This window comes from Mytilus californianus, unplaced genomic scaffold (assembly GCF_021869535.1).
Source record: "Mytilus californianus isolate M0D057914Y unplaced genomic scaffold, xbMytCali1.0.p SCAF_11, whole genome shotgun sequence".
Taxonomy (NCBI): Eukaryota; Metazoa; Mollusca; class Bivalvia; order Mytilida; family Mytilidae; genus Mytilus; species Mytilus californianus.
Window position 1 is genome coordinate 52616868 of NW_026262593.1, and position 27728 is coordinate 52644595.

Genomic DNA, 27728 nt, shown 5'->3' on the forward strand with positions numbered 1-27728 from the left:
CTATTCTAGAGGTGGCGTGAATCAGATGTGGATACTAAAAAATTCCAAAGATCTTTTAGAGTACATACAATCTAAGACTCTCTCATCTAGCAATAGTATTAAAACATTTGACTTTTCTACACTTTACACAAGTATTCCCCATTCCAAACTAAAAGACAAAGTATACAAGTATCTTGTCTTTGGGAAGGATAAATCCTACTTTGTAAAGAATACCTCTGATTCAAACAAAAAATTCTCTGAAACTGACATTATCAAGATGCTTGATTTCTTGATTGACAACATATTTGTTACGTTTGGAGGACGTGTTTTTCAACAGACTGTCGGAATTCCAATTGAAACCAATTGTGCCCTCTTCTTGCCGACTTGTTTCTTTATTATTATGAGACTGACTTCATAGGAAGAAAGATAAGAAGTTAGCAATATCCTTTAACTTTACGTTCCGCTATATAGATGATGTTCTCTCACTACATAATACAAAATTTGGTGACTATGTTGAACGAATCTATCCTATTGAACTAGAGATAAAGGATACTACAGATACAGTTAAGTCTGCCTCATATCTTGACTTACATCTAGAAACTGACAATGAGGGTCGGTTGAAAACAAAACTTTACGACAAAAGAAATGATTTCAGCTTCCCAATTGTGAACTTTCTATTTCCATGTAGCAACATTCCAGCAGCGCCTGCATACGGAGTATATATCTCTCAATTGATACGATATTCTCGGGCTTGTATTTCCTATCATGATTTCCTTGATAGAGGGTTGCTGCTCACAAGGAAGCTATTAAACCAAGAGTTCCCTTCGTAAATTTACGGACGCCATCACGAGTTGGTTGACCGTTGTGGAATAACCGTTTCACAAATGATATCGAATATGTTCCTTATGTTGTAACTACAATACCCGTCCCTTTTCACGAATGTGACCTACCGAATTAGACTTTTTACCGGATTTGTAATAACATAAGCAACACTACGGGTGCCACATGTGGAGCAGGATCTGCTTACCTTTCCGGAGCACCTGGGATCACCCCCAGTTTTTGGTAGGGTTCGTGTTGCTTAGTCTTTAGTTTTCTATGTTGTGTCTTGTGTACTATTATTTGTCTGTTTGTCTTTTTATTTTTTAGCCATGGCGTTGTCAGTTTTTTTTCAATGTATGAGTTTGACTGTCCGTCTGGTATCTTTTGCTCCTCTTTTTTAATAGAAACTTTTGCAGCTCATTGTACATTTTGATCAATAAGATCGAATTTTGCGGCCTAAGAAAACGAATAACTACTTGGCCTGGTAAGAACTGAAATTAAACGGTTTTGCACAAGAAAATTAATATTCTGCAACATAAAATGCAGGGTAGTTGGGGATGCAATAAAACCGCGGAAAAAATAACGCAACAGATGAAAATGAATGATCAATCTTGAAAAATTGCTCCTTGACTCTTATCTCTGCACACCAGAACCTCATTGCGGTCAATTCTGTTTGTTTTTCGGAAGCTGTATCTATGCTGTTGTTATTCAATCCTCGAGCAACTAAATGTTTACATGTACGTAATGACTAAGTCTGGAATTTTGCTTATTTTCAGCGGAGCATATTCTCTTGATTCGCAATGCCTGACTGAAAAGATTACCACTGGAACATTGTATGGGATTGCAACTTTTTGAAGAGATACATTTTGATGTGTCTGTTTTCTTCCACAAGTTCATATATTAATGTTTAAATCATCAAGAACATGCTCGTGCAATAATTTTCAAATCAATGTGATCATAATTTTATAGTAAACTACCTTAACTCAAATATGGAACAGACAAATAGTACTAGTGGGCGCACAGACCGAAAAACTTTGAGTTAGTAAAACAAAACTCCTCATAGTAAGCTATAAAAGGTCCCGGCATGATAAAATGTGAGACAATTCAACAGAAAAAAACCAGCATCTTCATTTATGCTAAAAAATTTTAAATAAACAGATATGAGACAGTAACAAACGACAACTACAAAAAAAAACAAGCCCTCGAATGCAAATACAAAATGTGGCGGGATTGTACATAATCTATATATGTGAGCACTTAATCCTACCCTAACTGACCTGAGACAGTTTTGTCGCAAAAAAACACGAGAACAAACTGTACTTATTAGTTGGAACTAGCTTACCTCTTCAGATCGGCACTACAGACAAGAACAACAAGACAAAATGATAAAAAAGAAATACTGATCTTACGAGTACTCGCAGTTACTGAAAGCTATTTGAAAGCATTTTTTGTTAATTTTCTAATTGAAAGTAACACAGGTCAACCAAACGTTGTAATTCAAACTATTAAACTATAAGATGACGTAAGTTCTAAGGAGTTTTTTTCGTCACAATCAAAGTATTTTAGCAAAGTAAACTTTGTACTTAAGTTTTGTGATGAGATAACAACTATGGAGACGATAAACGAGAATTTTTATCATCGAACTTTCTGATAATTATTGGCTTATTTCCTAATACACCGCCATCCCAATTATAATAAAGCGATAATAGCTAACTGAACCTTTTACCGTTTGTTTTAACTTTACAGACGTAAACGTAAAGGCGATAAAAACTGGTCTTACGTTGAAGCAATAGTACTTAAAAGCATCAAAAGTCTATCTACCACACACCAATAGGAGAATACAAATAGTACATGTATGAACCTCACAAAACAAAACTTATCAAAGATAGCAGGCTGATAATTTTGCACGCCAGACGCGCGCAATAGACACATTAATCCGGATTTTAAAAGATATCAATTCCATAACTGTACCATAAAACGCACTAAATGGATTGCAAACATATTAAACCTTCAACGATGGCATCTTCATAACTAAATTTCATGTCAATTGATTTCCAGACATGCTACCTATTCGGGAGGTTATGAATGTCCTGTCCGGTTAACGGCTTTACCATGATATGACGTCATTAAACCTCAAGATCGTGAACTTAATTAAATATCATGTTGGCCCCTGAATGATATACTACCGTGGTTCTGCCCTTAGTTTCGACCTGCGAATGGGTCCATTAAATTTTAGCAAGCCGATTTATTCATCCCCTTCACCTTGTGTACTGTGCTCAATCCACATTACACAATCCCTGTCCATCTTGAAGGTGTGAGAGAAAACAACAATGCATCTGTTTATTTGTTGGTTTTAATAAAACTTTTATATTTACATTACACCTTATTAGAATCGAAAAGAAGTTCTCGAAAGTCGCTTTTCTACCGGATACCAAAGCAATAAGAGTAACATAGTTATATTATCTTTAAGTTATGTTTCCTGACAAAATAACGATTAAAGTACTGTTTTTTTTTCTAATTAATTAAAACTAATCATTTCAAGCTATTATATTGGACAAGGTTAACTATCAAATATTTACCCCGGTCTCTTAAGAAATGTTTTCCAATAAAATCAATCACTGCACTTCACTTCTTTGTCTTAAACACGTGCCTTTATGGCTATAAAACAGCTGAAGGCGCGTACATTACTGTATTGATTTATCTGTATTTTAAGGTATAAAGCCAGCGTATTCCCAATAGTAGGTAACATACGGAAAAGTTTCCTCTAATGAGAAATCAGAGGCAGAAATGTGTAGGATTCTTTATCTATAAACAGGTAAGTGCAATTGTTGTTAGAAGAGATAATTATAGAAATGGCTGTGATTTATATGTAAGATTTTCTAGACGTTTAGATGATAAGTTGATGGCCTTTCTTCAATGGTAAGTATATAATTTATTAAATTTATCAACGCGTTGAATTTTAATGGTTATTGTTTCGATTTTTTATTGCAATTATAAAATGTATTTCGAAAAAAATCATAAAATATATATATATCTGGATACCGTTTCGATTTCTGACATCACTGAAGAGACATTAATTGTCGAAATCCAGATATGGTGTACAAATTTTTGCACCTCATGTTTGCGGTATACCATCTTTTCCGCAAGTTTATTGTTTTCTGTTTGGTATTAAATTAACAGTAAAGATCCATTTTGTTACACCTTGTGATCCGTTTATTTGGCAATCGCCAATGGCAGTCAGCAGGGCTTAAGAACATCCGTTGTTCGACCTGTTAGTCAAATGCATTTTGTTTAAATATACTTTTTCACTTTTTTGGTCTTTTGGAAAATGTTGTTTGTGCTGTATTTAGACCCCTCTTCCACGAAATTTGTTTTCCATGCACGCGTATAAAAATTGCGGTTTTTATCCAACGCAATCATAGGTTTGAACGTTGTTTTCAATTTAGACTTATTTATCTGGAATTTATATACTACCAGGTTTAAGATTAAGAAAACAAAATTGATTTAATTGTTTATTTCTTTTTTATTTAATTTTTGTTTCTTCAATATCACGAAACTGGTAGGGATTGTATTGTTGAAACCTATTACCAGGTTTAATCCACCATTTTCTACATAAGAAAATGCCTGTACCAAGTCAGGAATATGACAGTTATTATCCATTCGTTTGATGTGTTTGAGCTTTTGAATTTGCCATTTGCTTAGGGACTTTCTGTTTAGAATTTTCCTCGGAGTTCGGTATTTTGGTAATTTTACTTTTTACAAGTTAAACATGTTAAAGGACAATCTTGTTCACGGACTATAACAATCACTAGAGTGGTTTCTTACCATTGGGATAATGTCCCACGCACTAAGTTTAGAGACCAATAACACTTCCATAAGTTGCTAGATACACACTTACTGCACTTGAATTTCTGGACGTAAATACACAGGTGGTTGTAAAATCTAATATGACTGCAACTGTTGTAAAATCTAATATGACTGCAACTGTTGTAAAATCTAATATGACTGCAACTGTTGTAAAATCTAATATGAATGCAACTGTTGTAAAATCTAATATGACTGCAACTGTTGTAAAATCTAATATGACTGCAACTGTTGTAAAATCTAATATGACTGAAACTGTTGTAAAATCTAATATGACTGAAACTGTTGTAAAATCTAATATGACTGCAACTGTTGTAAAATCTAATATGACTGCAACTGTTGTAAAATCTAATATGACTGCAACTGTTGTAAAATCTAATATGACTGCAACTAAGTAGAATGGGGTATCTTCCTATCGAACAAATTATATAACTTAGTCTTTTGGGGTTATGGCCGTTGGTTTCAACAACAACTATAGTATAATTTACGAAACAACGAAAAAAAAACTATCCAACAAAAAGGAAATATCTATTTTGTGACTAAAGGTAACGATACGCAAGGTTGAAGTTATTTATTCAAGGAATGTGTTTGGCCATTTTCTTTATATATATATATATGGGATTCACCAACAGAGCTAAAATATAAAAGCTGTCAAACCCTGTATACAGGTTTTTAAATATTGAAGAGTTTATGCTATATACTTAAAACATATTTCCATAAAATAATACAACTTATGAGCATGGATGAATTTGTACCCGAAAGACAATACACACCTTCAATTCAAACTTTTGTTTTTGGATAAGAATGTCGTTTTATGTTAATTGGATAAATAATTAAATCTGCCAAAATCACAGTTTTGAGCTATCTTTGGGTGTTATAAAGTGTTCATCTGTTTAGAAATGAGTTATAATATAGTTACAAACTCAAAGTACACATATGGAGGAGCAATACGGTGAAATAATGTAAAAATTGAAAAAAAAAAAATGAAAATGACCTTCTACGGGTGTAGAATATTAAATAAATTGTGAATGTTGTCATTGAATAAAATAAGATTAAAAGCTATTTTCAAGTTTCATTTTTTTCCCACATGTACAACTTATATCCAGTTACTATCTTTAAACTATAAGAATTCCTGGATAGGTCATATTTAAATTAAGAAGACAAATCTAATAATTTGAAAAAGAGGTATGGCAAATTTCCCCTGTATTTGACGTTCAGCTACAAATTGCTGTTGTAGATAATAATATTGTAACTTTTGGGGGTCTTTGATAGCTTGCTATACGGTATGGGTTTTGTTCATTGTTAAAGGTCATAACGTGATCTGTTTAAATGTAGTTGCTAACTTTTACGTCATTTCTGTTAGAGAGTTGTCTCGTTGTCATTCCTACACATCTTTTTTTTTATATTGGTGTGGAAAAAAATCAAGGGAAATGTGTGCTATCTTCTTTATAAAATATACTTAAAGTAAGATCTTCTGAATATTGTTTGCTTTAATTGATGTTATTATTTCATGCATACACAGGGCGACATCACAAAAGACAGTATATTTTGATAATACGTTAATTCTCATTTCACTATTCACCATTTTCTACATAAGGAAATGCCTGTACCAAGTCAGGAATATGACAGTTGTTTTCCATTCGTTTGATGTGTTGGCCTTTTGATTTTGCCATTTGATAAGGAACTTTTCTTTTCGATTTGAATTTTCCTTGGAGTTCGGTGTTTTTGTTATTTTACTTTTTTCTCAATGAAAAAAAAAACGCATCATAAAATAAATAATGATAATAATAATAAATGAATGCTAGAATTAAAAGAACATATTCCAAAAACAATATTTTAAAACTTAAACTTTTAGTTGTACTTATTTAAGAAAATTGCATAGAATAAGCTTTACAATGGTCGATTAAATATTACTAACATTCTGCCAAAATCTATCAATATTGTTGTTTTGAGCTATCTTATGCACTTATATATAATATATATGGTTATATTCCGAAATACGCCGAAATTCTGTTGAAACCTTCAAGTATACATGTCCTTATAGAAATCAATGATAATATGAATTTTAGTAATGATTAAAGGATTAAGAGAAAATATCTCTAGTGTGAAATAAATTCTCCGGGAGTTGCATCACTTTTTAAACTTTAAACTGAAACGTCTGAAATCATGATAAAATGTATTGTCTAAATATTATATAAATAAATAACTATAATATGCTATGTACCTGACAGGAACTGGTCAATTATGAAGACAATTAAGGTTTTATTGGAACAAACCGGAACAAGCTTCCCAATATTTGTCAATAGTATCGGTCACTCTTGGAAAAAAATAGATCTCCGCACAAGGATTCAGACCTAAAATGTTTTATTTGCATGCCTGTGTTGATAGATTTGACGTAAGAGAGGTTCACTGATCAGGGTTTTGACTGTATGTCAGATATTTGAAATCATCTGGCTTCATCTATGTAATGCCATTGAAAACTAAGCCTGCTAACCCCTATATTTCTTTACATAGTTTTATTACATATAAGTAAAAAACCATATTTGAACTTCTTATAACAGCCTTGTTATTTTTCATAGTTTTTGAAAGAAAAAGGTGTCAATGTTAAATGTATGAAAAATATAGAGAGAATCATTTCTCGCCAAATTTTCAATGGCTTATATCTCAAAAACAAGGACATCGATGGTCCTTTCATTTTTCTCTTATTTATATACCATCAATTTAGAACCGTCTCTTACAAAGAAACAGAAAAGGCAGCATCTTTAATATGATAACAAATCAGACATTGCATGTTGGAATAGTTTTGTCCGTATCCTCATATTGGTCATTTGTTATAATGATCACGTAACGGCTAAGCCATTATTATTTCTCCCTTTGATAAACCATCGTTAATTTACTTTAATGTGGATGTGAGAAACGGATCGTTATGATTTCATTAATGATACAGATCTATTTATATGACTTATTATTGATTTGTTTATTCATATTAACATGCATTATTAATGCTATAAGAATTTTTGTTGTGTAACTCCCGATTAATTCATAAAATGTGTTGTGTAATTCCCGATTACTTCATAAAATGTACTCTTGTAGAGAATTTACGTGTTGATGTGTATTATATCAATATTTACCGTTTGCAATAATTTATTAATTGCAAAAGATCACGCGTACGGCTAGCTAAAGTAAATTTAAACAACATGCCAGAAAGAAATAAAAGAAGACACCATATGTATTTGCCAGATTTTTAACACGAAAAAGTTCATAAATTGTTTATAATTCCCCGCAGCTCTGTTCTACATTGAAAAGCTATATAGCGTGATCGACGTCTTGCAATGAAATACACAAAGACCCAGTACAATAGACCGTCTTTAACTTGTAGTGAGTTGTGAGCGAGGTTACGGCCTCATTGGGGATTAATTTTCGATGATAAACAACAATAAAACTCAAGTGTCGTTGCGTTTTATTTTGTTTCATTGAGTAGTGATATTGTACATGTATCAGATATGGACATTTAAATAAATAAATGTAGAAATCTGACACAATACCGGAGTAGTGCAAGCCATTCATTTATCTGTAAAGATATTTCCAATCTTGTCTAAAACTTTATAACATAGTGAAGGAAAGTTTACACAGATGTGCACAAACAGTAATGCTTGGAATAGTAGAAATGATTTTGCAACTTTCATTGAGATACTCAAATGAATGGCAATATGTAATGCTGTATTTGGTAATAATTAAATTCATTTAATTTTTGGGATCAATACTCACAAATGATGTAGCAAGTATACAGATTTTTGCACATTCGTCCGGTTTAGTTTTCTATCAGAGTTGGTCAACCCTTGCACCATATCCCTTCTTTCCCAGTTCAGCTTTATGTCAAATTTAAACTATTATATGACAATAAATCTACGAATAAAACGAATCGGCAGAAAACTGTAACTTCATCACAATTTTTCTATAATTTCATCATAGAACGCATACAGTTGAAGTTAAATTACAGTCATATTCAAAAACATATTTAGCGAAATATGAATAAAAGTACATATAGTTGTCTCTTAAGATAAGTCGGATTAATTACCGATAAAGTATATCTCTTTCTGTCATTCGATGTCATATCTCTGTCATCCGTATTCATCCATTCTGTCATTAACAGACAAGTCAGGAAGCTGTTACTCAGTGTGTGGTTGTCATTTCTTGCTGTATATCACATTTGTTTTTCGTTTGTTGTTTTGTTTTCATACTAGTAAATCAGTCTGTAGGGTTTTCCGTTTGAATTGTTTTACGTTTTGTTACATTGTATATCTGGGCCTTTGAAAACATGCAATGCGATATAGGTTTTGCTCATTGTTGAGGACCGTACGGTGACCTATAGTTGCTAATATCTTCATCATTTGGTCCCTGGTTCATAGTTGTCTCATTGGCAATCACACCATATCTCCTTGTTATATATATATATATATATATATATAAAACGTCTGAATAATAGTCAACGATTTTTCCCACGAGGGCGCTGGATCGTTACGAGTAACGATACATGTACACAATAAATAAATTATATAAACGCCTAAAAAGTGTACACAACAACACCAATAACAAAAAAAGGAACTATAAATGTAATTATTTATAAATATTTCGGATTACAGATATCCTTCATTAGTAAATATGATTGTGATGTTGAATGAATCATATATCAGTCTACTTAAATTAAACTATAACAATCTTGAAATTTATACAATAAAAAAGTCAAACCGAACATCAGGTAAGACGCTTGCACAATTCTAAATATGTGTAAACACGACATAGGTTATATGACTAATTACAGCAGTGAGTTCAAATATATGCTTTAAATAAAAATAATAATGTGCGATATGAACTAGCACAATTCTAAAGCTTTAACGGTGACGACAGTTATGATGTTACAAGAACGATTGCGTCAATAAGAATTCCAAATAAACAGCACTGAACGATCTAAATTTGTAAATATTTCAAATTTGACAACGTTAATATATATATATATATATCTGTCCTTTTGTCTTGTGTTGTTGCCGTATAATTGACGCACCTCGCGCATTCCCTTTTATATGAGAAAATATTTGATAGCCTAGAACATAGATCTAAACACCGACAATGTTGTTGTCAAATAATAAAGGTAGAAACTAACAAGACAAAAAGTGAAGAACTAAAAATGTTAGTCGTAAATCATAAGTCCGACATGCAAAAAGTAAGCATACACCAAGACCAACAATAATCAGAAGTAAAAGAAATGCAGAAAACATCATGGACAAAATTTAAAATGACGAAAATTAATCGCGCATAAAACTTTCACATATACCCTACTGCTCCTTCATTCATACAGAGTCCTTCAGATTAAGCAACATACAGACGACGCACACAAGAAGGAGATCCAAATAGGTCAGCAGTAAACTGTGATCTTTCCCCACTAATGGTACTTTTTTACGTTTCTTTGATTTAATGTATACCTGTCATTTGTATGTATTGCCCAGTTCTAAGTAGTTTGTTGTTGACTTCTTCGTCTTTTCGCCGAATGTCGTTTTTTGCCATGGTGTTTTCAGTTTCCTTATCCTTATGAACTTTGAATGTTCCCTTGGTATCATCTGTCCCTTTTTAAGAGAAATAGTTCATTAGATAAAATTTCAAATACGCTGTAAAAAGCAAGTAAAATAATAGACAAAAATCTTACCAAAACGCCAAAGGAAATAGACATAGACAAAATGTCTACAAAACATATCACACATCGAAGGTTAAAAATGAGCAAAATGAACACCTCCAAAATGTATGCTATGATTTCTCTGCGAATACGCATGTTTCAAGAATAAAGATAAAAGTACTCAAATATTAATCATTTGAGAGCAAAAGGCCTAAACAGAAAAACAAGATGTGGTAAAATTGCCAATGAGATAACTATCCACCAAAATTTTTAAAGACGTGGATCGGGAAACTATGGGTCACTATGGCCTTCAACAATGAGCAAAACCAAAATCGTATAGTCCGCTATCTCTTCGGCTTGAAAACAATGAGAAATAATTCAAGCGAGAAAAGTAACGGCCTGATTTTTGACAAATTATTAAAATTATGAAAAACAAATGTAACAGACAGTATCCAAGGACCAAGGATTTACCGGCACAACTGCAATAATTCTACAAACTCGAAATACACAAAAAAAACAAATACAAAAAAAATGTTTCATATATGTAAAATCAATGACGTTTGGCTACGGGGATTTAATTCATCTTGTTTTGGAAGATCAAGTTATTAAGGCTTCACTAGTGATTTCCGTTTTGTTTATGTTCCAAGCGTTAATTCCTATGACAAGTCATAATAAATTTGGATATAGAAATATATCTTGTCATAACAAGATTCAATTTTGTAAATCACCGGTGTAAATTCTCTAATTTAACGACAACGGAACGAGTATGAAATTTAAAATACGGAAAGAATTTTTTCTGTGTTTAGAAAAGACAATACAATGACAGGTTTTACCAGGCATTAAAAAATGAGAAGAGCAAACATATTGGATTGATATTAGTTAGATGATAAAGTGCTGTACGACATCTTGTTAAATACTTCACGTACTAAGCGAATTGCATTTGAACATTTCTCGATTCAAATTTTACATTTAGGCGCTTTAATTTTGTAAGCTTACAAAGTCAATATAAAATACAGATAGAAATCAAACAACTGCAAAATGAAAAAAAGATAATTATAAATATATTTCAAGACAGATAGATACTCGTAAAATATTTTAAAAAGAAATCAGACAGAATAAATAAATGATAGTATGATGAAAGTTACAAATCCCTATGCAGGGATGTCCTTAGCCAGATTTCGCATAAATTTTGATTTACAATTATCATCAACTTCGTTAATAATTTAGCCTTCCAACTGTTTTGACTTCCGAGCGCAGCTGATGCTCCTTAGTATGAAGTAGAAAGTTGCGTCTGGAGTACTTAATTATAAGCCCTGTCTTTATGTGTAAAACAGATCGTTCAAGACCCTTTAGCATGTTCAGTAGCTAGTTAGTATATTTAAGGAATTTTTACCGGACATACAAAAGCGCTAATGTAATACACCGACATTTTACGAGTGTTTCCTGTAGAATTTTTATTTCAAAACAGAGACGGTGGTTATAGCAATTTTATATCACAGATTTATTCTGTATTGCGTGTCCCTGTCATATCCAATCCATTTCGAGTCTCTGGAAACTATAGTCAGTGGCAGGTATAACAAATTAATCGGATGTTTACAGAGTGATGCCGTGTCATTAATATACATGATAATCACAAAGTGCTTCCAATTTACTTTGTCACAGCATTCCCCATTTAAGTTCATATGTTATCGTTAATATATATGTAATTTGCTATTATTTGATTTATAACGGGGAAGATGCCGCGGTTGATTTATTGCTCTGATCAGGATATGGAAATTGGAATTTTTTTTCCAATTCGACTCATAGAACATAAAACACTAACATTGACAGTGATTTTCAGTCTGGTACAACATGTTTGATATCAAACGTGAAACAAATGAAGCCGTTGATTGTCTCATTGCACATAAATTCTAACCTATTCGTATTAAATAGCAATATGTTTTAATGATAGAGAATAAGAGCAATAATTCATGATATATCACAAGAGGTTTGATTGTCTGATCAGATTTTGAAGTCATGATTAAAATTTATAGCTCAATAGTCATTTACATGCTCGTTGTATTAAACCCATTTTCTTCATGCATATTTTCTGTAACTATTTACAAAGTTAATTAAAACTCTACATTCTAAAAATAGTATGTTGGGTACAAGTAGTATTAAAATACTATCTGATTAAAAATCAGTGAGCAACATTGTGATTTTTACGACTCGTTTTTTTTCCTATAAGGTTACGCGTACATGTTGTCGTTGCGTAACACTAAATTGAGTGACTCAATAAGATCTATCAATGACGGGCAATCTATCATCAACGAGCAGGGAACTTGTACAGAGCTTGACATATTGTAAATACACTTGTCTGTTGTTGAAGAAAGTAGGATAACCTCTAGATGTCTTTTTGTGTTTTATGTCGTTGGATTGATGTCTCCTGGCCTCTAATGCTTATTTGAATACTGGAATCAAACAAAAAGATAGGGTCAAGTTCCCCTGAAGATTGGGTTTAAAAAAAAAGTATTTCAATCTTGACTAAAAAGCACAATGTTACTGTTTCATGTGTGCAAATAGGTTCTAACATCAATGTGTCTTATTTCTAAACAAATGTCTTTATTAAAAATGTAAATGCCCTGAAATAACAATTGCAAATGTATAGAATGCACGTAAATATCTCGAAAAGTATTGAATAGTTTCACTTGAAATTGCCTTTTCTTCTTTATCGTAACTGTTAAATCAAAATATATAAAAACTACAATTTAGATAGATTTTTTACTTTTCTGACATCTTTTAATACAGCTTGAGTGTCTTGACTTTTTGTTGGTATAAATATATGTACAAACAATGTCCTCAATAAAACAATCTTCAATTTTTATAAAAATTATCGATACTACATGTACAAAACCTCCACAAATATATACAAACCATGTCCTGAACAGTATTCAAAATATTGATCAAGAGGGATATTCTAACACCCAAAATAATTAGAAACGGATGTAAAATGAAAAATAAATGACTTCAACAGCACTATGGCTAATATTTTGATTTCACGGAAATGTGTAAAATAGATGCCAACTATATAGACTCTTTTATATTTAATTTTTAGAAGATTTGACTTCTACATTACGTTACAGGAACAAACGTGTACACCTTGGATAAGGTGCGTTCCTTTGAGGATCAAATTCTCAGAGTTAATGGTAATGATTTCTCTAAATCTTCTCACAGAACTCTATTGCAAAATCTAATTGAAAAGACGTTGTTCGACTCAATGACATATTGAATAAAAGTGTCTGACTTTCTGATATAGATTTGACTTTATCGTGTGTATATTATAAAATAAGTAATAAGATAGCTAACATTATCGTGTTAGTATATAAAAATATTCTCATTTAGTTATGGTTAGGTAACATTCTTGGTGACCGCATATCATTCCTAATTCTGGCTCTTTATTTCCAATTGTTTCTTTGAATATAAATAAGAAGATGTGGTATGAGTGCCAATGAGACAACTGTCCATCCAAGTCACAATGTGTAAAAAGTAAACAATTATAGGTCAAAGTACGGCCTTCAACACGGAGCCTTGGCTCACACCGAACAACAAGCTATAAAGGGCCCCAAAAAGACAAGTGTAAAACAATTCAAACAGGAAAACCAACGGTCTAATCTATATAAAAAACGAGAAACGAGAAACACTTATGAACCACACCAATAAACGACATCCACTGAACAACAGGCTCCTTGAAACCCATAATGGATTTTTTTCTGATTCTATTAATCTGATTCTAAAAATACTATATATTAAGTTTTATTTATCTTTCCCAGTTGACATGGATGAAAAATCCATGCGAAAGAGGTGCGTGTGTTTGGCTGTGAGTAATGCAAGATAAACGAGGAGCCAGATCCGGACTGTTTCTTGAAGAAAGTTGCCACACTCTCTGTACGTTAAAGAACCCACTATAACAACTCTTTGAAGGTCGATAGGTTGTCCGTTGCCGAAATGTCATATCCAACATACCATATTTTTCAATAAATGTATTTAAATCAGTATGTATATGAATGACGATCGGAAATAACTTTTTTTAGGACTCGGACTGTTCGAATATCACTCTAAGCTGCTTTGGCCACGTTTAGGGTCCAGTCTTCATATATCATCATCTTGGAAAATAAGGGCCAGTTTGTACCAGTCGAACCTACTGTAAGGTTGATAAAATGATTGTTTTGTAGAATTATCAAACTGAACAAAAACCATTGCCAGTAAAATCAATCGTGTCTTAATTAATGTTTACAGAAACTAATGAGACCTATTTGAGTTGATACATATAGTTCCCTTGCACATTTTCCCGTTGATAGTTTCTTTTGATGTTACTTTGATGATAGAAAATATCTAATTGATGTTCTTCTAGTAAAAATTATTTGTTAAACCACCCCAACCTCATACAAAGTTTGTGGCACTTTCCAAGTACTATTATAATTAACGTTCATTAAAATCATTTCAAAATTGATAGCTTCATAGATCAAAATTATTCATATAAAACTCAAAAACTAATTAAAAGCTATTACGTTTACATAAATTTTTTTTTTCGGCAATTTTCTACTTTCAATAAGCTCTAATTGAAATCCCTATACGTCTGAACCTCTTTGAAGAAAATATCAGAAGATATTATAGTTGTTTCCGATCTGACGTTGTTTCCGGTCTGACGTGCGATATAATTGTCAGCTTTGTCTTTGAAGAAGGTCGATTAAGCCTGATGCTTATGTGGGTAGAATAACTAGACAAGTCTCCATCATTACTGTAAATTCAGAAATTATTGCGTGCATTTATTATTGCGATTTTGATATTTTACTTTTAGACTAAAATGCGATTTTAATTTTTGCGATATTGAGAAAAATTCTGTTTAATTCATATAAAAAATTTCAAAATGCGAATTTAAATTATTGCGATTATAACCCTGTCGCATTTTTCGCAATAATAAAAACATCGCAATAATTTCTGAATTTACAGTAGTTAATTTCAGATTTGCGAACGTCAGTTACATCATCATTACATTCTAAAAAGATTTGCATTGATTTTTTCGTAAGCAAATATCATTTTTTCATAATACCGACTTTTGACTCCGAGTATATAATTTTTTGATAAGTTACCTATTCTGTGGAAGGACTTGCTGGTAAGAGCAACTTCAAAGAATTTTTACAATCAGTGTAATTATTGAACAAATAAGTGTCATGTGTATTCTATAGACGACATAATCATCGAAAAACAGTTAATTCCTTAAATTGCACAGATTGTAAGCTTGATTTTTCTTCTTAAGTTGCTCTTACTTGACCGAGCATAAGAATGTCCAAAAACAGAATAACTTGTCTGAAAATGATGTATTTCGGTGTCTAAAGTCTGTAATATGAAAATAGTCTATTGTATATTGAGAATTTATTAATTATCATCTGGTGTTGGTTTAAATGTGTGTTTACCTTCGTTCCCTTGTCTTGTCTAAGAACGCCTTTAGTTCTCTTCATGATGTACTTTAGTTTATATAAATATTTGTGATTTTATTATTTGAAAAAAAATGTATTGCTGTTCAGAATTTAAAGATTGGCTAGTTTTTTTTTTTATCCTCATTTTTAAGTCTAAATCATAGGTTTTTTCTCTAATAAATAAAAAATTTTTAAAAAATCGCCCACCCCCTCTTTCTAGGAGACAGACTTTTTAATTTTTTTTAACATATTTGCAATTGTAGCTCCTACAACTTTCAAGTTATATAAACTCTTAAATAGAACCGAAACATTAATTATTTAAATTTTAATTACTGTAACAGTATATTGTCAAATTCGATTTTGACTTCTCAATTTATAAATTGATGATGTATGAGAGGGGTAACTTTTGATATTAGCGCAAAAGAAATGTTTTAATTTGGCGCAAACGAAATATTGTTTGTGGTGCGAGTGAAATGTAAATTGGTGCAAAAGCAAAGCACTGTTTCTAGGAGAAGATAACCGTTTGATAAACTATTATAATTCGCACAAAACCTAGATAATTTGTGAATACCATTTAAATTGAGTTGATTGCACTTATTTGACGCCGCCGCCATAGTCATCAACATACAAATGAAATAATGGAACTCGTACAATGTACATGCATAAAATTTTACTTGCACATTCAAGCAAATTTCATTTATATTTTTATAGAATAATGTATTTAACTAATATTAGAAAATGAGTTATATGGTGCGAGTGTTAGGTACATTTTTTGTTTGTAACAGCCTTAAAATCAGTAAAATAACACAAGTTACGAGATACGCATAGAGGAGGGTCTGGGTGGCGGGGGTTTCCTTCATTTCTGTATTCTTTAAATTTCTATGTAATTTTTCTTTTGTCATTCTTTTCTTTTGTCCGGTATTCTCTATTCTTTGTATTAAAGCATCCCCTTATTTTTTTATTCTCTTTTTTATGGCGATTGTTTTTCAACTTGGCCCATTATTCTCTATTCTGTAAACCCCATTCAGACCCTCATAGAGAAACAATGTTACATTATATAGGAAAGACAAAAGAAAAACATTATTTAACCTTCACTAATTTTTATTATAAATAAAATGTCGATTGATGAAGAATGAATCAACCCTCATAGTTAATTAAACGGTGGTTAATTATTTGCCGTCAACAGTTTTATGGCAACTGGCTTTTTTATTTCCAGTCAACAGTTTTATGGTAACTGTTTATTTTTGTCCTTGACTGCTGTCTTATTGACGATTACCTCAAGTCTCCTGCTGGTAATGTTAATTTTTGTTAGAATTTATTTGTTTTATAGATTGTGATTATATTGTTTGTTTGGTTTTTTTTTTTGTTTTTTTTTACTTATTGTATTGGTTTTTGTATTTTGGGGATTTCAACGTGTTTTTATTTACATTGTAAGATATGATGTTCGTTTCAATCCTATTTCCAAAAAATGAAAAAAAGTTGAGAAATACAAAAGTCAAAGATAACCGACACCACTATTGCAAACAAAAAAAAAACAAAAAAAAACACAGAACGACGAAAAGCCATAACACTGTCTACAAAACACTGCTAGAAAACTGAAAACTGAGCAACATGAACCCCACTAAAAACTCAGGGGTTATCTCAAGTGCTCTGGAAGGGTAAGCAGATCATCCTCAACATGTGACGCCCAGTTTTAATCTACTTTGAAATATACAAGCCTGTATATCTTTGTAAAAAATCATGATTACAATAACTTATTAAACTGTTTATGATAACTTGTAATATCATTTTATTTTAACATTAACTAGTCGAAATGAAACTAGACTACCCCCGTTTGCACAAAAACCCTTAAATGGTAAATGCGTAAAGCAAAATTCAAATTGAATGTGACGTCAATTTTTTCGTCCAACTTGAAACCAAAAAATTGCAAATTTTAAGGTAATTACATGTTAACGGAATATTTTTTATAGATAACTGTCGAAATCATCGAAATCGAACAAATGATTTGTTTGGTGGTCCTTTAATTATTACCCAGAAACGAAATCTGTGACGGACAGACATGTATATCTCTATATACGCTCCTCTGAGAGTCGAGTGTATAGAAAATGGTAGCCTTCACTAAATGCTTTTTTGCCGTTCCCGCGTAAGAAGTTTGCCTTCCCGCGTAAGAAGTTTGCCGTTCCCGCGTAAGAAGAATCACCTTTGGATGCTGTTCTTAATGAATTAACCTACCCAAATTAAATATGTCAAGGACACATCTTAAGTTGTCTACGCTTTCGATGATTTTTAACTTGATACAGTTATACATGTTTGTTATTTAATTAGTCATTAAAACATCTGCATGCATGTCATTTTTGTTTTGTTTTATGGCGGTTGTTTCCGCATATTCTTCTTTTAGCGACATAAACAGTTCATTGACAGTCACATATAAAGTTAATCCGTAGAAGCGATTCACAAATAATGCAACGCACAGCAAAACTCATTTCCATTCAGTCCGAGATTCTCAAACAATCTCGGCAAAGATATAAAATACAAATGGAGATACGAAACTTAAGATTTTATTATCTATTCTATTTGAATGTATAGTTATATCTTTAATAGTTACAGCCAATTATGTTGAGCTGACAGGATAAAATGGCGACAGATTAATAAAGCTGATTATAAATGGAGATTCAGAGACAATTTAGATATGATCCTATCAACAGGATTGAACATATTACTTCGAATGTCCACAAAAATTAGGATCTTCTGATTAGGTCTATTGGATGAGGTTTCCCCCTGGCGATATCGCGACGATCGACCATAACAAGTCTGACATCGGATCCATAATTTACAAGTATTAATTTTGTTTATCTCTCATTCATATACATTGATTCTAATATTTATTACTGTTCTGGCACTGGTAATCATAAAGTGAACATAATGCAATACAAGTGTAATGAGTCAAGCCATTTCCAACTGATTGTTATAGTTTGTTCTTATGTTATTCTGTTACACTTTTATCCCAGATTAGAAGTAGGGATGAGCGCTCAAAATACTGTCCAACCCCCGCCATTTGTATTTATTATTTATTATTTTGAAAATGGAAAGTGGAAACAGTATTCCGAGGTCAGTACGCCCTTCCCTTTTGGGTTTATTTACATATTTTATGTACCGCAGTAATCATACAAACTTATTTCATGGTTTTCATAGTTAGATGCATAGTTAAAACGGTTGAAAAAATGTATCTTAAGGATGTTCGCTACTCTGTTTCAAAATAACAAGCTTTTAAAAAGACTGTTATAAATTGATAGTATATAAACAAAGGAACTATAAAAGCAGAAAAAATGAATGATCCGTGAGCTTGCTTTCGAGATATAAGCCATTGAAAATTTGGCGGGAAATGATTCTCTCTAGGTTTTTCATACATTTAACATTGGCACCTTTTTTCTGTCAAAAAATATGAAAAAATAACAAGATTTAATAAGATTTTCAAAGATGGCATTTTAAACTATATGTAATCAAATTATGAAAAGAAAAGAAGGGTTAGTGGTCAAAATTTTTTAAACGCACTACATGGATAAAACCAGAGGATTCCGAATATCTGGCAAAAATTCAAAAACAAGAGGAGCGAATATCCTTAAAATAAAACGAAAAATCTAATTGGGTGCCTTCTACATCAATTGATTTCTCTCTTCGAAGTATTGTATGTTCCGTTTTATATCTTCCACCTCTATTTTACGAACTTTGCTATGGTTTTAACGGACATGTTTGTGATAGCATTTAACATGCTACATATATATTATAATTTTATCCAATTTGGATTTTTGATTTCGTCTTCAAGTTTATCGTGATGAGAACATTCACAGATTGAGATATATAGGACATTTTGCGGAACGCTCCATTCTTATTGATTTATTGTTGTATTTTTATCGCCACTTTCAGCACTCTTGACTATTTCATTGCGGTCATTTTTTATCAGTGGTAAAAAGCGCTTTAGAGAAAAATCGACGATCTGAAGGAAAACGGGAAATCTTTTTCAATTAAAGTCGGAGTCGAACACACTTTGCCACGAGCAAAGATAGAATTCAAAATCTCAAGGACAGGCTAGTAGTGATCACTGTAATTTGAAAGCGGTATGGGGCTTAAAGGTACAAAAAGTGATATTTGCATTTTTAAATGATACACATGCACAGAATCAAATGTCTATATCTAACACATAGCTAAGTCAGTTACTGCTATAGATTTGGATAAAAAAGGTAAACCCGCTGCATTTTTATGCACCTGTCCTAAGTCAGGAGCCTATTGTTCAGTGGTTGTTGTTTGTTGCTGTGGTTCATAGGTTTTATTCGTTTTTTATATAGGTTAGACCGTTAGTTTTCCTGTTTGAATTGTTTTACACAAGTCATTTTGGGGCCCTTTATAGCTTGCTGTTCGGTATGAGTCAGGACTCTGTGTTGAAGGCCTTACTTTGACCTATAGTTGTTAACTTTTTATACATTGTGACTTTGATGGAGAGTTGTCTCATTGGCACTCATATCACATCTTCTGATTTATAAAGCCATTCTGTCTTTTTTTTCAAAACTATTGTCTTATTATCAACTCTATAAAATTTCTTTATTTACGTACAACTTTTTCAATTTCTCTACAAACTGCTAGATTTTAAAGCCACTATATGAAACATCTTTAAATGTAAAATATTTACTTTCAAATTGTCTTTTTTGGTTTTTGTTTTGGTATTTGGCAAACTAGTTTTCTCTGTTTTAAGCATAATGATTACGCGTACCCGTTATTAAGTTCTAACACCAAACCACATTTGATCAACTTGCTTGAAAACTAAGACCTTAATACATAAGATTATACATAATCCCAAGGTTTCTGTTCAGTTGTGAAATGAATCCTGATTATAACTTCTGATCCCTTTTATACTCGAATGTAAACCCATTAAAGCATATAATAAGCAGTTGGTATTCTAGGCTGATTTAATTTCTTTGATCTTTAAAACTTTTTCTAGATTTAATCTGTTCAAAGTGTTCATTTCTCTTTGATATCCCAAGACACATCATTATTCCCTTCAATTTCCAACGCTCATTATTGTAATATGAAAATGCTGTCATATTGATGTCTTATAACCGAATTTCAATATTTAGCAGCAGGGGTACGATTAATTGCATTAATTGGTTAGATTACGCTGATTTGTCTTTAATGGGATAATCAAAAATCAAATCATTTTGCCTCATTCGGTGAAACGGACGGACGGACATGTACATCACTATATTCACCTCTCTTCGAGACAAGGTATATAATCTGAAACATCTTTAAATGTAAAGCATTAACTTGGTCTCTTTTGGTTTTTGTTTTTTTGTTCTTTTTGGTATTTGGCAAACTGGTTTTCTCCGTTCTAAGCATTACGCGTACCCGTTATTAAGTTCTAACAGTAAATTACAATTGGTCAACTTGCTAGAAAACTAAGATCTTAATACATAAGATCATAAATAATCCCAAGGTTTCTGTTCAGTTTTGAAATGAATCCTGATTCAGGACATTGATTATAGCGAATGATCCCTTTGATATTCAAATATAATCCCATCAAGGCATTTAATAAGCAGTGGGTATGCTAAGCTGATTTAAAATCTTTGATCTTTAAAACTTTTTTTGAATTTAATCTTTTTAAAGTTTTCATTTCTCTTTGATAACTACCTATCCCAGGATGCATCATTATCTCCCCAATTATTTTGAAATTGATTCCAACGCTCATTATTGTAACATGAAAATGCTGTCATATTGATGTCTTATAACCTATAATTTCAATATTTAGCAGCAGAATGATGAGGTACGATTAAATGCATTAATTGATTGGTTTACGCTGATTTGTTTTTAATGGGATAATCAAAAATCAAAAGTAAAAAAAAAAAAAAAACTCCATGCATCACAGACGGCTTTATTTCAAGTCAGGAATATGACAGTAGTTTTCCATTCGTTGATGTGTTTGTGCTTTTGATTTTGCCATTTGATAAGGGTCTTTCCGTTTTGAATTTTCCATGGAGTTCGGTATTTTTGTTATTTTACTTTTTATTCAATTTATCATTGCAAGTTATAGAAGAAAAACACACTTAAATATTACTGTGAATTTAAGAATATGGTTTGCTTATTTGATTAGGGATTGGTAGCTGTTTGATTGATTGATTTTTAGTGTTTAACGCCAGTTTCAGCAATATTGGCTATTGCGTTGTAGCCAGTCTTTATTTGTGGAGGAATTCGGTAAAAACCACCGACCTTCAACAGGAAAACTGGCTATTCTAGGAAATGAAGATTAGAGCTAACGTACCTGTCACGTGCGGGATTTAAACTCATATATTTGCATAAGGAGGACGATACTATTTATAACAATTGAGACACAAATATACCCTGCTTTGTATTAGACAACTGCCCAAAGTTGCATTTTAACGTGCTAACACACAAAGCAACAGTTAAAAGAAAACGTCAATCTACACTTAATGGGTTGCTATCTTATTGATGTACGTCTCCATTTATTCATCTCAGAAATATGTTGTCTGAAAAGTGTCATAGTAATACTTTAATACAGCCGAGGCGCTTTGATGGCCGAGTGTTCGAAGTAATTCAATTGCAGTGATCACTTGCCCGTCAACACTAAAAGTGGAGTTCGAACTCCTCTTCGGCAAAGTGGTTTTACCTCCGATCTTGATTTACTTTAATTACTAGATTTTAGATCAGGGGTTCTCTCCGGATACTCTGTCTTCCTCAGCCAATATAAAAGAGAGGCGAAAGATACCAGAGGGACATTTAAACTCATAAGTCGAAAATAAACTGACAACGCCATGGTTAAAAAAGAAAAAGACCAACAGACAAACAATAGCATACAAAACACAACATAGAAAAATTAAGACTGAGCAACACGAACCCCACCAAAAACTGGGGGTGATTTCAGGTACTCCGGAATGGTAAGCAGATCCTGCTCCATATGTGGCACCCGTCGTGTTGCTGGATAAAGGCAACAATAGTATACCGCTGTTCGAAATTCATAAATCGATTGAGAAAAAAAAACAAATCCGGATTACAAACTAAAACTGAGGGAAACACATTAAATATAAGAGGAGAACTACGACTCAACAGAAACACAACATTGAAATGTAACACACACAGAAACGAACTATAATATAACAATTGCCATTTTCCTGACTTGGTACAGGACATTTTAAGAAAAAAATGGTGGGTTGAACATGGTTTTGTGGCTAGCCAAACCTCCCGCTTTTATGGCAATGTTAAATATAACATTAAAATGACAGCATTACATGACAGGACTATAATACAAATAAATGGGAGAACATATAGGACAGAGAAACATACGAATAATAGCTAACAAAAGGTACCGGGTTTAGAATTTAATACGCAAGACGCGCGTTTCGTCCACACAAGACTTAACCAGTGACGCTCAGATCAAACAAGTTTGAAAGCCAAAACAAGTACAAGATGAAGAGCATTGAGGACCAAAAGTTCCAAAAAGTTGTGCCAAATACGGCTAAGGTTATTTGTCTGGGATAAAAAAAATTCTTAGTATTTAGAATAGTTCATACTTTTGAAAATAGTAAATGTATAAAAATGACTATATAATAGATATACATGATAACACAGAAGTGGTGACCAACTACAGAATAAAAACGGATACATAAAACAACATAAACCAGCACATAAAAATTCACAGCCGAGCTAGCCAAAGAGATCAACGCAAAAAAAGATGACGTCACATTTGAATTTCTGAAATTTACCCAAAATAGGATAGAATTAGGATAGAATTCAAGATTTGGTTTAAAATACTCATATAACATTTATTAATAACAATGAAAATTACATTACTAATTATTATAAAATGTGGTAGTAATTAGATAATTAATTGTATCATCTAGCTATGTCGGTGTTTCTTCTAAATCAAGCTGTAAACCAAATACAACGTATAAATTTAGTTCTGGGTACTATGGTATAGAAATGAAGGAGGCATAAAACACCAACAATCAATCAATTTAAATGCAGCGTGTGTGATGGACCAGCAGTAAAAATCAACATGTAGGTGTTAGTAATACATAAAATGGACAACATAAATCCCAAGAAATACTTGTTCAGACAGTTTAGTGGTCCACATTAGTTCCGTAGTCCACTGTAACCCCTAATGCCCTGCTCTACTGAATATTCCGAAGTAAGCAATACACATGAGCTATATATATAACATTGATAGAAAGTATATGCTTCTAATTCTCTTCTCAATTTACAACTCCCATTTGCAAAATAGACTGTAGACGGTGTTAATACATACTAATCTTTAAACTTTTAATGTCGATATTAAATATCAATCTTCCTTTGCATCCTGGTAAAAAGTACTTATAAGAAATACATGCACCTCATTTATTGATTCCATTTATTCTGAGTGAAATTAATCTGGTTTTAGAGATTTTTAGGCTAAAAATTTAACAAGCTGCGTGTTATTTCTAACTCTAGCGGTCGGTTCGACTTACTTCTTGTTTCTCCCGAGAACATCTTTTGTATTGATATGACACACATTATTAAGCCGTATGAATGTCCCCGTGGACAAACATCTAGACGAAGAAATCCCGTTACAAGTAAAATAAACATATGGTACAGATTTCAGTGCAATCAACAAAAGGAATCTTGTGTAATAGTAAAAACTGTTTGGCGTCTTTTAATTCTTGATAATTGATGACGTCTTTGTCTGTAACGCCTCATAATATCTCGGTAGCATGCTCATTTCGAATGCTGGAGGTCGTTAATACATCCCTGATCATATCAAAGCGCGAACTTTAATGACTTGACAATATAATTGTAATCTGGAAGGAACACGGCTTTTTGAAATAATAACATTAAGAAACAAAGACCGGTTGGTTTGGAGTTATAGTAATGGGTCCGAAAGAAATATAATTATTCCTGCTTTATATGACATTGTGAGTCTAGACGTTAAAATCCGTTTCCGCCCGATGGTTAAGTATAGACCAGAGATAGTGATAGCTTTAAGATATTATCATCATGTCATTGATATGCATATACTATTTTGCCGCTAGATGTCAAACAGCTATGACTTTATCATTTTGTATGAGACAAAATTGAATTTAAAGATTACCAAATTAAGCACAGTGAAAATGGCATAATTATGTAGGAAAAAAAATTAAAATAAAAAAAAATCCAAGGTTTATAAACCACTCGTCTAAACTCGACCGATTCCGTTAGAGTAACGAATTCACCCGAGGATCGCCGATTGATGTATAAATAATCCAGTTCGGATTTGTATCTGAGTTAAGGTACATAACTCTTAAAACTCACTGATATGTTTACATCAACCATTTTTATAAATATATTCTAAGCTTCAAAGTATCAGAAATTCTGTGTCAAATGAATGTTTAAAGGGCAATGATAACACTGTCTTTTAACGGTGTAAATTCAGTAATTAAAATTATTATTGACGTCAATGCAAACCTATGTCTTGCATTAAACTTATACCTGGTTAACCTTAAGGAATCAGATGCTTTCATATATCATTCACTAAATTACAAATGTAACACCATCTTTTGCAACAATAAAAACACCTTAGGGTCATGCGGCATTATTTTGTGCCATTTACATGGCCTGGTATACATACACATTTTTGCATTTTTGCGCCTGTCCTAAGTCAGGAGCCTCTGGCCTTTGTTAGTCTTGTATCATTTTTAATTTTAGTTTCCTGTGTATAATTTGGAGTTTAGTATGACGTCCATTATCACTGAACTAGTATACATATTTGTTTAGGGGCCAGCTGAAGGACGCCTCCGGGTGCGGGAGTTTCCCGCTGCATTGAAGACCCATTGGTGGCCTTCGGCTGTTGTCTGCTCTATGGTCGGGTTGTTGTCTCTTTGACACATTCCCCATTTCCATTCTCAATTTTACAATACATTAGCACAGAATTCCTACATCGACCCCATTACTTTTCCATCTTGCAGTAGAAAAAAATAAAGGCATTCAGAATTCATTTTTTTTTTTATTTTTCAAACCCTTGGTTTGATCCATCGATCTGATCAACAAATATTCATAGTAAACATTATCGACTAAGCAAGGGAGCACTGGTCTTAAATGTTACCCATAAATCAGTTTCCAATTTGGGGTGGTCCTTGATATTGGTATATTTATTTACTGAATTTATCCTTACAAGCGCATTGCTGATTTTACGTTAACTTTGTCTCCTTTAACGAAGGTTTATCCCCCACAAACGAAAATAATATATATTTGTCGAAGATTGCCCTGTGCCTGAGGCTTGCTGTAAATTAGCAAAGTACATTACATGTTATTGCAGTGATTTTAAAATTAGACGTTTAGCAAATTGATATTCTGCTTCTTATTGGTAATAAGCAATTTATAAAGAAATTGACAACAATTGCCTAATTTTGACATCTCGACAAAATATAAACACAAACACGTTAAGAAGAACGTATCCTTGACATTTAGGATTAAAGTTGATACATTTGAATTGATGCACGTTTGAAGCAAATTACTACTTTTTCCGGAAAGTGTATTTTCAACAAACATATGTCATAGTTTGGTACATGTATTATCAACTTCTGTTTGGCATAGTCTGGAATGAACTTCTATTTCACAAATTCTGTCTATTATAATCAAATTTATCCTGCAATTCGCTAACTATTGTACAAATAACAGGTACACAAATAAATGTTTGCCTTATTTGTACTTAAAACAAATAAAGTTTCATGTTACTACGCTTCCAAATTTAACAAACGGTAATGTGAAAATTTCTATTTTGTGTTGCAGTTAATTTTTGGGTCCTCTTCGCGGTCCGCGTTTAAATATGTCGATTTCTTTGAAAAATCAGAGACAACTATTTTGATTGAAGGACTAAACCGTTTAAAGTTCCGGGTGTAAATTGCAGGAAAAAAACAATATATGTACATTGTCGGAAATATAAAATGTATTGGAACTCGCTACGAAACAGGAGAAAAGCTGGGCAAGACTCGCTTTTCGTCCTGTTTCAAAAGCTCGAATTAATAAATTTATATATTTTTTGATGGGTACATATACTGTATATATATATTTTTATATATATAGATTTGTATACGCTGAGTAATCCCGCTACTTCTGGATTGCGGAAGGCCTACCTAATTTTCGTCGTTTGATTTTTATCGACTTTAAATAACAAATTTAGAAGAAACTGACCATACCTCTTTTCGTCTTTCTTTCGAGATTTTTTGAAGCAGTTATCTTTCGTTTTACTATCACCTCTGCATATTTTCTCTACATTTCATATCTTTGATTCCGTGCAAATTCCGCCTTAAATATCATGATTCTAAACACTGCAAATATCGCATGATGAAAACAATTTCATTTTTTTTTTCTTTCTGAACATTATTGCCAGAAGGTACAGATATTGTATATGAAATATTTGTTGAGAATAGACTAAATTATAAGATTTATGACACTTTTCGCATGCTGGAAATGAGAAATCTCCAACAAATTGATTATCATGATTATATTGTAATGTCATAGGGCCATTAGTTGTCCTTGAAAGCAACAGCTGCTTTTGTGTTGGAAACTTGACGATTTTTCTTAAGGCTTGGCAAGTATCGACGTGATTGCAAATTGAACAGGTAAATACTGTTTATGTCTTTTGTAATTTCTTTATAAAAGTCGTCAAATTGAATAAGACCAACCTTGATGACAAACGACACAAATTCCATGACAATAAAAGATAGATCTGACAGTTAACTCATAAAAAGATATCCCGCCCCGCATTTCGATTATTTTCTCTTTAAAATGTTTGACCTGGATTATATTCATTTAATAACATCCTCAGGTAGTGTTCTTCGTGTAAAGTTCTATTAACATCCAACGAGCCGTTCAGGGGAGTTGTACTTTAGAGAAATTGCAATATCGAAGAAGTAAGCAAGTCGATT

At 32.3% G+C, this 27728-nt stretch overlaps 1 protein-coding gene across 1 annotated transcript in view; it reads left to right on the forward strand.

Moving 5' to 3' along the window:
• The first annotated feature begins 3535 nt into the window (after nt 1-3535).
• Nucleotides 3536-27728, forward strand: part of LOC127720310 (orexin receptor type 2-like) — a 58239-nt gene continuing 34046 nt past the window's right edge. The window contains exon 1 of the mRNA XM_052226880.1: nt 3536-3613. The gene's annotated coding sequence lies outside the window, so the exon portion shown is untranslated. The remainder of the gene's footprint in view (nt 3614-27728) is intronic.